Raw genomic sequence first — 10,832 nt, 5'->3', positions numbered from 1 at the left:
ACAAAAAAGATAAAGAAACTTTAGTAGCTCCTATTCCACATGTCTAATCTTCAACATTCCTCGAAATCTTCGTCACTTCCAAATACTCCAATGATCCCAAAGGTTGTAAGTTTAGCATCACTTGTTGAAGATCCGTAGCTATAACAATGAGAAAGCATCGGTCTCGATCATTTTTATACAGTGTCATAGTATTATTACACAGTGTCAAAGTCCAATTGTATCACAACTTCAACAATAATACTATGGTGATATGTATCACTCCCCCTTAGTCAATACTCCATCTCACATGGAAACCACTCCCCCTTACACAATGATCCAAAAACCATATGTATTTGTAGTGTGAACTACATATTAATTCTCCCCCTTTTTGTCAATAAAATTGGCAAAGGTACAAGAAGGGGATCATAATGAAATTTTCGTAAGAGACATTTCATGACTAAAAGAAAATACATACCATCTAATTTAGATGCAATCATATAGCCGAAGCTAATAGCATTCATCAAGGAGTTTAAAGATACAAGATAACCCCTTTAAAATTCCACAGCCGTACCCCTCAAGATATGACCATTAAGCACGAGTTCAAAATAACTCTCCCACATTTGATGTCATTCCCAAGGGAACAACAAGTGTGACCTTAATTTCAAAAGAAAAGAATGATTTTTATTGGACACCAAAAACCATGAGAATGATTTTCTATATCCAAAAACTCAATCAAATTAATCACAAGTAAATCCATGATTAATTTAATCGGAATACGCAATCAAATTAAACACAAAAGTGATCAACTTAATTGATTATGCTCGACATAAGATAACTTACGGAACATGCGACTAACATAACCATTAGAAATGAATAGGATAGTCGTTCATATACTCAACAGAAGAGGAATCTTACGGAGTATGAAAATACTCAACTAGATTAATTACAAGAGAACCCATAATTAATCTAATTGGATTATACAACCAAACTAATTGCAAAAGTAATCAATTTAATTGTCATTTGTTTTGTTCGACATAAAAATACTTATGGAGCAATAACTAAATAACCAAACAAGATGATTAATTTATTTCAAGAATGCTCAACATAAAGTACCTTACGGAACAACCAACAAAGCTAATCAAAAAATAATCAACTTGGTTGTATCGTGCTCAACATAAGACACATTACGGAGCCTCACTGTATTACATAAAATATGGATCAGTGAAGATCAATACTGTGGAATACACATGGATTCATTCTATCTTCCATCACTATTTGCATAACGATATTTAATAGACATAATCCTTGAACACAAAAGATTTTAACCTATCTCCCATCAAAGAATTGACAATATAGGCTTAACTTTTGTATATGTCAAAAGTCTATTCATCCTTAAATCAATACATGAATACCGATCATGAACGACTTTACTTTTGACAAAATATGGGACATCATAGTTCACGTACGTAAACACTAATATCATATAAAAAATTGCAATATAACAAATCATAAAGATTAAATACTGCAAACCATCATCCTCCAAATATTTTAACCAATAAACATAAAAAAAAAAGAACAAGAAGATGAAAAATAATAGCTATGTGTAGTCACAATCGTTGCTATTCAAGCACTAGTTATTCTTCCAACTAAACCAAAAAGAAGACATACTAGGAAACAATATCTTTGAGAAATTCCTTATCATTCCCGAACTCCTTGTCGTCAACAGCCATCGGAATATAAGGTTCGTGGAGGAAGGAGCCAATACCAACAAACCGTCTTGGCTGATGATGTCGAACCAGGGCCTTTTGAATTTCCAAAGATCTTAAAACGCAAGCCTTTATTTCACTAATCTCCTTTCTTACTTCCTTCAACTCATCAAGAACATCGGAAAACTTCTGAGAGTTAGAAGGGACAGCCCTTGGCTTTCTTGTATTCCTCCTCTTTCTTTTCAAGGAAGGAGTTACTGGAGATTTCTCTTTTTCCTTGATTGATGGCTTAACAATCACATTAACATATTTTCCATCCAAAGACATGATGCTTAGAGAACAGTTATAAACAACTGGTTTTTGTGAGTGGAATTCACAATCTCATCAAGCAGTCTTAAGATATAAAGATATCAGAGAGGAAAAAGGAATGTAAGGTTCGTAACCTTTAAACAGGTTCGTGGACGCCCAATTCTGAACCCTATAAAGAGTAGAATTGTCGATAATAACCCTTTACTTTATTTGATAGACAGGAAAAACAATCCTAAGAAAAAAAACTTTTCCTAAATCCTGAGCGGTACACAATCTTATCTTTTTTTTATCAGGCACATGAGACAAGATTTACCAAACAACACAATTAATTTGTGTTGTGGTGAACAACAATTTGTCCACAATTTTCCTCTTGAGAGGAATCCTCAGACTTCTGTCTATCAAAGCGATTTAACCATACCTTGTTTTTTAATGGTCTTATTTTTGTCTTTGGAAACCAACTTCTTAGACGAAGATAAAATCCTACATACCTCAGCAGTCTTCTGAGCAATTTTAAGCTTCCTTGCCAATCGATTTGATCTTCGTTGAAGTTTGTTGGTGTGCCTCACTTGATGTTTGTACTTGTAACATCTTGATAGTTCATGACCCTTCTGAGAACAAAATGAGCACGTCAAACTTGGATAGTATTCAGGCATCCGTGGTGTGAAAGCATCCAGACACATAGTAGATCATGAAACATTACAACCAGAGTTTCCAAAGGATGGGTCAATTGATTCTTCCAGCTTGATTGGATTCTCTTCTTCACTGAAACCATCAAGGTTGATATATGTATTGCTACAATTATCAAAATCAATGTTTTCACATAGAAGACCAACACTTGATTTCCTATCTTCATCAGAATCATAGATCTCAGACATCTCATCAAGAGTTACAGCAAGACCTTTGTTCCCAGTGTATTTTCTATGATTTTGGCACTTGTTTGCAAAAAGACCAAAACCTTTACACTTAAAGCACTGTGGCATATCCTCGTCATCAGCCTCGTCAGCATCCCTGTTTTTAGGAGGAACGCGATTGTGAGGTTTATCTGACGACCTAGGTTTGTCTCTTGAAAACCGTTTACTTCTCTTTAACATAAGATCCCTAAATTGTCTTGTGATCAGGGAGACTGATTTGTCAAGATCTTCATCCGAAAAATCACCCTCAGACTGATCATCCTCAGAGACATAAACACCTTTACTTTTATCAAGTAACTTAGTGTTCTTCTATGCTTTAAAGGCGACATCCTTTCCAATTTTGGATGTATGCTCATGATCAAATATCTTTAGCTTTCCAACCAATGTATTTCTGGAAATATTATCAAGGTTATTTCCCTCAACGATGGCATGCTTCTTAGACTCGTATCTAGATGGCAGTGATCTGAGAATTTTCATCACAATGTCCTTTTCAGGAATAGTCTTACACAATGCAAAAGATGCATTAACAATTTCAGACACTCTGCGATTAAACTCATCAAATGTATCTTCGTCTGCCATACGAAGGTTCTCCCCATCGGAATTAAGGTTTTGAAGCCTAGCTTCCTTTTCACTGGAGTTTCCTTCAAATACGTTTTCTAAAATATCCCAAGCATATTTAGACCTAGTGCAATTTGACACATGGTGCTGAAGATTTGGGGTGATGGCATGTATGACGGCGTTCAAACCGTCAAAATTTTGCTTTGCAGCAAGTATCTCGGCAGGATTATATTCACCAATATTCTTGGGAACGTTTACATCTCCAACTGCCACAACGGGAGCATCATGGCCATTAACAACATATACCCATGATTGAAAAATCACGCGCTTGAAGAAAAACTCGCATAGCAATTTTCTATCGTAAGTAATTAAAGCCATCAAAGACTGGTGGTACGTTAATAGAGATAGCACCTCTGTCCATAGAGTCAGATCGCTAGAAACACAGACTTGTAATGTCTTGAACGTGTTTGCCTGCTCTAATGCCAATTGAAAAAGTGGGGGTCTAACAACACCACCCAATATTTCGCTTAGCAATCTGTATGGACAAACTCGAATATACTTTTAAGAGAATCAACAAGACTCAATCAATTAAAAGTACATCAACGAGTTTATATCTCTCTCTCTTGATTTGATTTCCTCAAACAGAAACTGCAAGTAGTAATCAAATACAAGAAATAACTTGGATGGTACCAAAGACCAATATCCAAGGATCAATTAATGACAGTCAACAACCAAAGGTTGGATTACTCTAATTGATGATCTAACGCACAACCTGTATTATTTCAATTATAAAGATAAAACAATATAATGTGGAAACTGAAATAACACGGACACCAGAAATTTTGTTAACGAGGAAACCGCAAATGCAGAAAAACCTCGGGACCTAGTCTAGATTGAACACACACTGTAAGTCGCTACATACACTAGCCTACTCCAATCTAACTTCGGACTGGACCGTAGTTGAACCCCAATCAGTCTCCCACTGATCCAAGGTACAGTTGTACTCCCTACGCCTCTGATCCCAATAGGATACTTCGCACTTGATTCCCTTAGATGATCTCACCCACAACTAAGAGTTGCTACGACCCAAAATCGCAGGCTTTGACAATAAACAAATCTGTCTCACACAGACAAGTCTATCAAAGTATCAATCTATCTCCCACGGAGAAACCCTAAAGTTTTTGTTTCGTCTTTTGATAATAATCAAGGTGAACAGGAACCAATTGATAATCCGGTCTTATATTCCCGAAGAACATCCTAGATAAATCAATCACCTCACAACAATCTTAATTGTATGGTAGCGAAACAAATTGTTGCGGAATGACAAACAATGAGACGAAGATGTTTGTGACTACTTTTTATATCTTGCCTATCGGAGATATTAATCCCAAGCCAATCAATCTGATTGTACTCGTACGATAGAAGATACAAGATCAGATCACACAACTACGATAAAAGTAGTATCGGTCTGGCTTCACAATCCCAATGAAGTCTTTAAGTCGTTAACCTGGTTTTAGAAGAAGAAAACCAAAGTTTAAAGGAGAAACGACTCTAGAAAGCAAACTAGTATCACACGTGAAGTGTGGGGATTAGTTTTGCAGAGTTGCTAGATGTCCCCTTATATAGTCCTTCAAATAAGGGTTTCGCCTTGGTCATAAAGCAAACAATATCCACCGTGAGATGAAAAAATGATTTAGATTCAATCTAATATTTCTCAACCGTTAGATTAAAAACTTAGCTTGTTATACACAAATAAATGCACGCTTCTAGGTTTGTTAACCGTACCCAAATGTGTACATTGTTGGTTCAACAATAGTTAACCAAAAGGTTAGCCCTATGAGCATTTCATACCAACCATATTCTTCTTCACCATAACTAGTTCAAATGACTCAATTGAACTAGTTAGAGAGTTGTTCAATTGCAAGGAATATTTATGTACTAAACAAGACATAATTGAAGCAAAGATGATTTGATTCACTCGAATCGGTTCATGAACTTTATAGACACGGTTTGCAAATTGCATTGCTTAGTCTTTATAAGTTTAAGTTTAGAAATCATCTTCATATATATAACCTTCTTAAGTTCGCACACTAGGTTCGCGGACTTAAGCAACCGTGCAGAGTTTACAAACTCCGGCATAAAATCTCGGCAAAGACTTTCTGCCGGTTCGCGGACTGGTACTCACGCAACAAGTTTGTCAACTCCAGCAGAATTTCTCAGGATGAGAAGTTCGCAGTTCGCAGACTGAGTTCGCGGACTTGGCAACAAGCCATTCTTCCGGTTTCTCTTTATCAACAAAGTTCGCAAACTTTGGTTCAAGGGATAGAACTTATGCACATATGTGTTTCCACAATAATACTTATGTCCATCATTGGTTATGTAATCTAAACTCTCATTCCAACCATTGAAACATTCTTAGAGGACGTTATACAGTTGTTACACCATTTCTCGTCAAAGCAATATTCAAAGTGATTGAAAGATATCATGAATTTCGTCACTAGGTAAAGATAAACATGGTCGAGGCAAAACGCTTACCATCACATATTTAGAGATATAGATAGGCGAGGTATACTCGGCTCGAAATACCAAATGTGTATAACCTAAGTCTATATATAGCATACGACTTTTTGTCGCAAGAAGTAGGAGATAGAGTAGATAGACTTTTGAGTGACAGATAAGTTCAAGTCTTCACATACCTTTTTGTCGAGAAGTTCCACCGGTTCCTTGAGTAGTTCTTCTTCTTGTATGATGAATCGCCATGAAGTCCTTGAGCTCAACTACACTTTCTATCCTAGACCGAGACTTAGCTATAGTAGACTAGAAATCAAGACTTATATTTTTGATCACTAACATTGACAAACATGCTTGAGATAGCAACGCATGTGATTTCGACCGAGCAATGCTCTAACAATAACAATCCTATTGTGTTTGGTTAAGTCTGAACCTTTTATCAAGTAAACATACTTCGTTGTTGTATTATCTCGATCTCGTATCCATAGACGATCACACGAAGTGTGAACCGATTAGTTGTATTGTATCGACTCAGTCCATAGACAATCACTTTCGGAGAAAGGACTTATAGGTGGAAAAGTTTAAGATTGTAGTGTATTTGGTTACCCACGTCTTTTCAATCTCTATAAGTTGTGTCATAAACGCAAGAAACAAACCATTCTCCTCTAGCTGGATCATTTATGACTAAAGCATGAAACATGTTTTTAGAAAGAGTTGACAATTTCTAAAGAGAAACCATCTTTCCGTAAAAAATTAATACCACCAGCTTGTCCAATGGAAGGAACAAAAGAGCTGTCAGGCATCATAATAAAATTTATAAGATTTATAGTCCTATTGTCATTTATTTTAATTTCAGACAAAAAAAATATACCTAGAGAATGCAAATTATTCAGATGCAATAAATGTTTTCTGGTTTCTTTTCCTAAAAATCCCTGACCCATGCTCTATATTTTCATTGTGGAAAAAATCAAGGAAAAACTAAACTTGATACCCAAGCTATTGTACGGAAACAATGAGAAATTCAATGAATGCAAGTTTGAGATACAGATAGTTATATAAGTTTTCGTACCAGTTTAGTGAAAGATAGTAATGGTATTGACAAAGAAAAAGTTTGTCTGAGATAGAAAATTGAATTACCAATTTTGGAGTGGCCCCGTTCATCTCATGAGAATTCTCCTTTGTTTCCTTAACTCCATCCTCAACCAGATCATGTTCCATTTCATCAGCCTATGTTGCAAGAGAGAAGTTACCAGTATTACTTTCCATGTTGTTGTCATCCAAGCTAACGGTATCTTGAACATCAGTTATAGATCTTTTATTTCCCCTATTCTCCTCTTCTTCATTAGCTTATTCTATCAGTTTGCGACTAGCTTCACAAATTTTTTGCAACAATAGATCCAAATCTCAATAATCTTCACAAATTCGTATATCTCCTTATCATGAGGTTATCAACTACAATGTCACATTCTTCATCCTTGTGATCAAATGTAAAACACTTGGGACAGATATTATGAGGTTGTCTTTCCCAGGAAAAAACGAATTCAAGTGACCTCTCCTGATGCAGTGTTCCACCATCCTCCCCTGTGAAGTGGTTTGGATAGACCAATATTAATTCTTGTCGTAATCGTGCTACCATAAACATGAGTACAGTCTTCCGGATCCGTCCATATTTTTGTTCCCATTCCTCAATAGCTTCATCAACGATTTCCTTCGAGTGGTGTTCAAGTAAAAGATTCTTGAATTGAACGTTCCATTCTTGGTGAGAGAAAACCCATTTCTCAACTGGTATAGTCGTATCATATTTTAGGAGATTCAGGTGACACTTTTTTTGCATTACAAGGACCTTTTTTTAGTATAGCATTCATAACTTCTACATTGTGAAACTTAAACAGATAAATATTTTTACCAATGGCTCTCACCTCCTTTGTTTTGTATTTGTTCCATAGTTGTTTGACTTCCTTTCTTATATCATCAGTATCGAAAGTGTCCTTTGAAAATAACTTTCCAATAAGAGTATTACTCAAATCCTCAACGGCTTTGTTGATTGTTGTTTTTGTACCTACTTCTCTTCTCATCTGTCTCGCACAGATGTCTCTTATTTGAGTATTTTGCATCTTGCCAGTAATTGTCGAGATCTGGGTATTAGAGGACGAAGCTATGTATTATTCAAGATTAACTTCTTTGTAGGGATTTGATGAAGAAAATTGGATTCAAAGTGGTTTCTAGGGTTATAAGGATTCTGATATTAAGATGAGAAATACAGCTGGTATAACTATAATTGGTTACGCAAGAATTATTTTTTCATTCAACAACATTAATGAAGATAATTCCTAAAAGATACGAGGTACATGTTTTAAGAGGAAAGTTGACTATCCTTTGAGTAAATTGCGGCTGAGTAAAAGTGATCCTTGCATTTCTGGGAGTAATAGGGGAAAAGTTGAAAATTTTGAAATTCAAAAATTCCAAGTGCATAGACTGAGTTGTTGCGACCAAGTTGATCAAAGTTGGATCAATAACACCATTTAAATCATAAACATGACAAAGAAAATAATATTGGTTCATACTGATAAAATCCTCTTCAACATTGGATGCTTGCAAAACTGCTGAATAATGTGATGAAATAACAATAGTTGGTTGTAACAAGGAGGAGACTATTGAAAATAAAGGTCCAATACTGAATGCTTCCCATGATCTGATGAACATAATAGGCCTGAAAAATTAGCAAAACACCATAAGATTTTAGTACAAAGGTAAAAAATAGAACATAATCTAATGCGAAAACTGGAAGAGATGAAAAAGAAAAACGAGTTTAAAAGAAATCTAAAAGAGCATATTAATTGAAAAGAAAGGAATCAGAGTAAAACGAAAGTAATTTGAGATAGAGAAGATAAAGATCCGTGGATATAAACCTTGATATGGTTAACCGAGTGCCTTCATTATACATTTTTAACACTTTAATATTAATGTATTGTATCGCCAGGAAGACCAACAGTACACCCAAACAACAATCTTAAAAGTATTATCAAGGTTATCAGTCAAGTATATCAAGTGTAGATTTACGAGTAAGCAAAGTAAAAAGACACAGACAGTTTAAGTGGTTTGGTGTTAAAACCTAAATCCAAGGGGTGATTTAATTATGGATGGATGATGATTACAAGCTCTCAGTGAAGCAAAAGATATCTCTCAGTATACTATGAACCCTAACAATCTCAACCCTTCTAGGTCTGTTTACAATTCCTTTTATAGGCAAAATACAATAGTGGATGACAGCTATTCTGCTCGCTGATGTCGCTCGGAAATACTTTCTACTGTAGCTTTTTTTCTAAAGGGTTCATCTTCGATGTTATTTGTCCTCTCACAACTCGCCTATTATCCTTCGTTGAAGATTTCCCTATTACTCTGTGCATCGTCGTATTATATCTCGCCACTTGTGTCGTCATAATGTAGATTGTTGGTCTGACCATTTTGCTCTCTTATGCCCAACTACCCATTTCAAACTTGGTCGTAGATCCCGTTCTAGTACTTTCCGCTTGTATGGATCTCATGAAACAAGTAAATATCTCAAAAGCGGGAAAATTGTTGTTAATGTGCCCAACGTTTACCAGAAAATTGGCTCTCTTGTATTTGTACCTGGTGATGCTTACACATGGCAATGTGATTTTTTGTCCACACATTTTACATGTTTGCTTATCATCACGAACAAGGGTGAGATGGGAAGAGAATTTTTCAGTTTTAAAACTGTCTCCCGTCTCCTGAATTTGCGCATAACCGTCTCCACGTCTTAACTTCTTCACTTTATAGTTGACATGTCATCAATTATGTTACCTTTAAGACCTTCTACCTCTTTAGTCGTTTACCTATGATATAAATACACCCTAGAGAATGTTTTTCCTCGTTAAGTTTTATTCTCTGGCTCTTCTTCTTCCATGCAACCTTCTCGGAAACTTCTGATTCTCTACCATCATTTCCTCTCTTTAACTCTTTTTATGTATGCAAACCGTAGAGTTTCTCTGCAAGTAGCAGATGTGCCCGTTGATAACCCCTCATTTTCGGATGATTGCAGTGGTACCCGTTGAAAACCCCACATTTTCGGATGACCGCAATGACTAAGTTGGAAAATTATCGGTAAAGGATCGTTCATTATAAATGGTATCACAGCCAACGACGGGTCACTTATTGAGGAAGAGAGAGTACGCTGAACGAGTTAGGTCAGATATCGGTCTCATGAGTAGCAGGGGACGTCGAAGATCCGGACTTATATATATTCCGGATTCGGGGACTTGTATATATAATACCTAGATTCGGCAGGTATGGTTCACCGATTCAAACATAAGTAATGATTTGTATTTTCCCAACACCGAGTCCTTTCAGTACAATTGACTCAAGAGTTGGATGGAAAAATCTGCGTGCTCGGGTGGGAGTAAACCAGGGATGAGTGACCTCCCAAGAAGTTATTGTTGGATGACCGCTATAGTTCCCGTTGAAAACCCCTTACTGTCGGATGACCGCAATGGTTAAGAAGGGAGAATATCTATGGATGGTCAGTCACAACAGACGACGGGTCACCTATCGAGGGTGAGAGAGTACGTTGACTGGGTTAGGTCAGGTGATGGTCTCACGAGTGAAAGGAAACATCGGAGATCTGGGCTTGTATATATATTCTGGAGCCGAGGATGGCTTCAATTTAAGGTGGTGGTATTATAACACCTAGATTCGATAGGTACGGTTCGTCGATCGGAATATAAGTAATGAAATTTTTTTCCTAATATCGAGGTATTTTCAGCACGATTAGTTCAAGAGTTGTCTGAAAGCTCTATAGTTAAGCATTTTCGGACGGGAGTAAACCAGGGATGGGTGA

This window comes from Papaver somniferum, chromosome 8 (assembly GCF_003573695.1).
Source record: "Papaver somniferum cultivar HN1 chromosome 8, ASM357369v1, whole genome shotgun sequence".
Classification (NCBI taxonomy): Eukaryota; Viridiplantae; Streptophyta; class Magnoliopsida; order Ranunculales; family Papaveraceae; genus Papaver; species Papaver somniferum.
The sequence above is the reverse complement of the archived record's forward strand: the minus strand, read 5'-3'. Positions refer to the sequence as shown.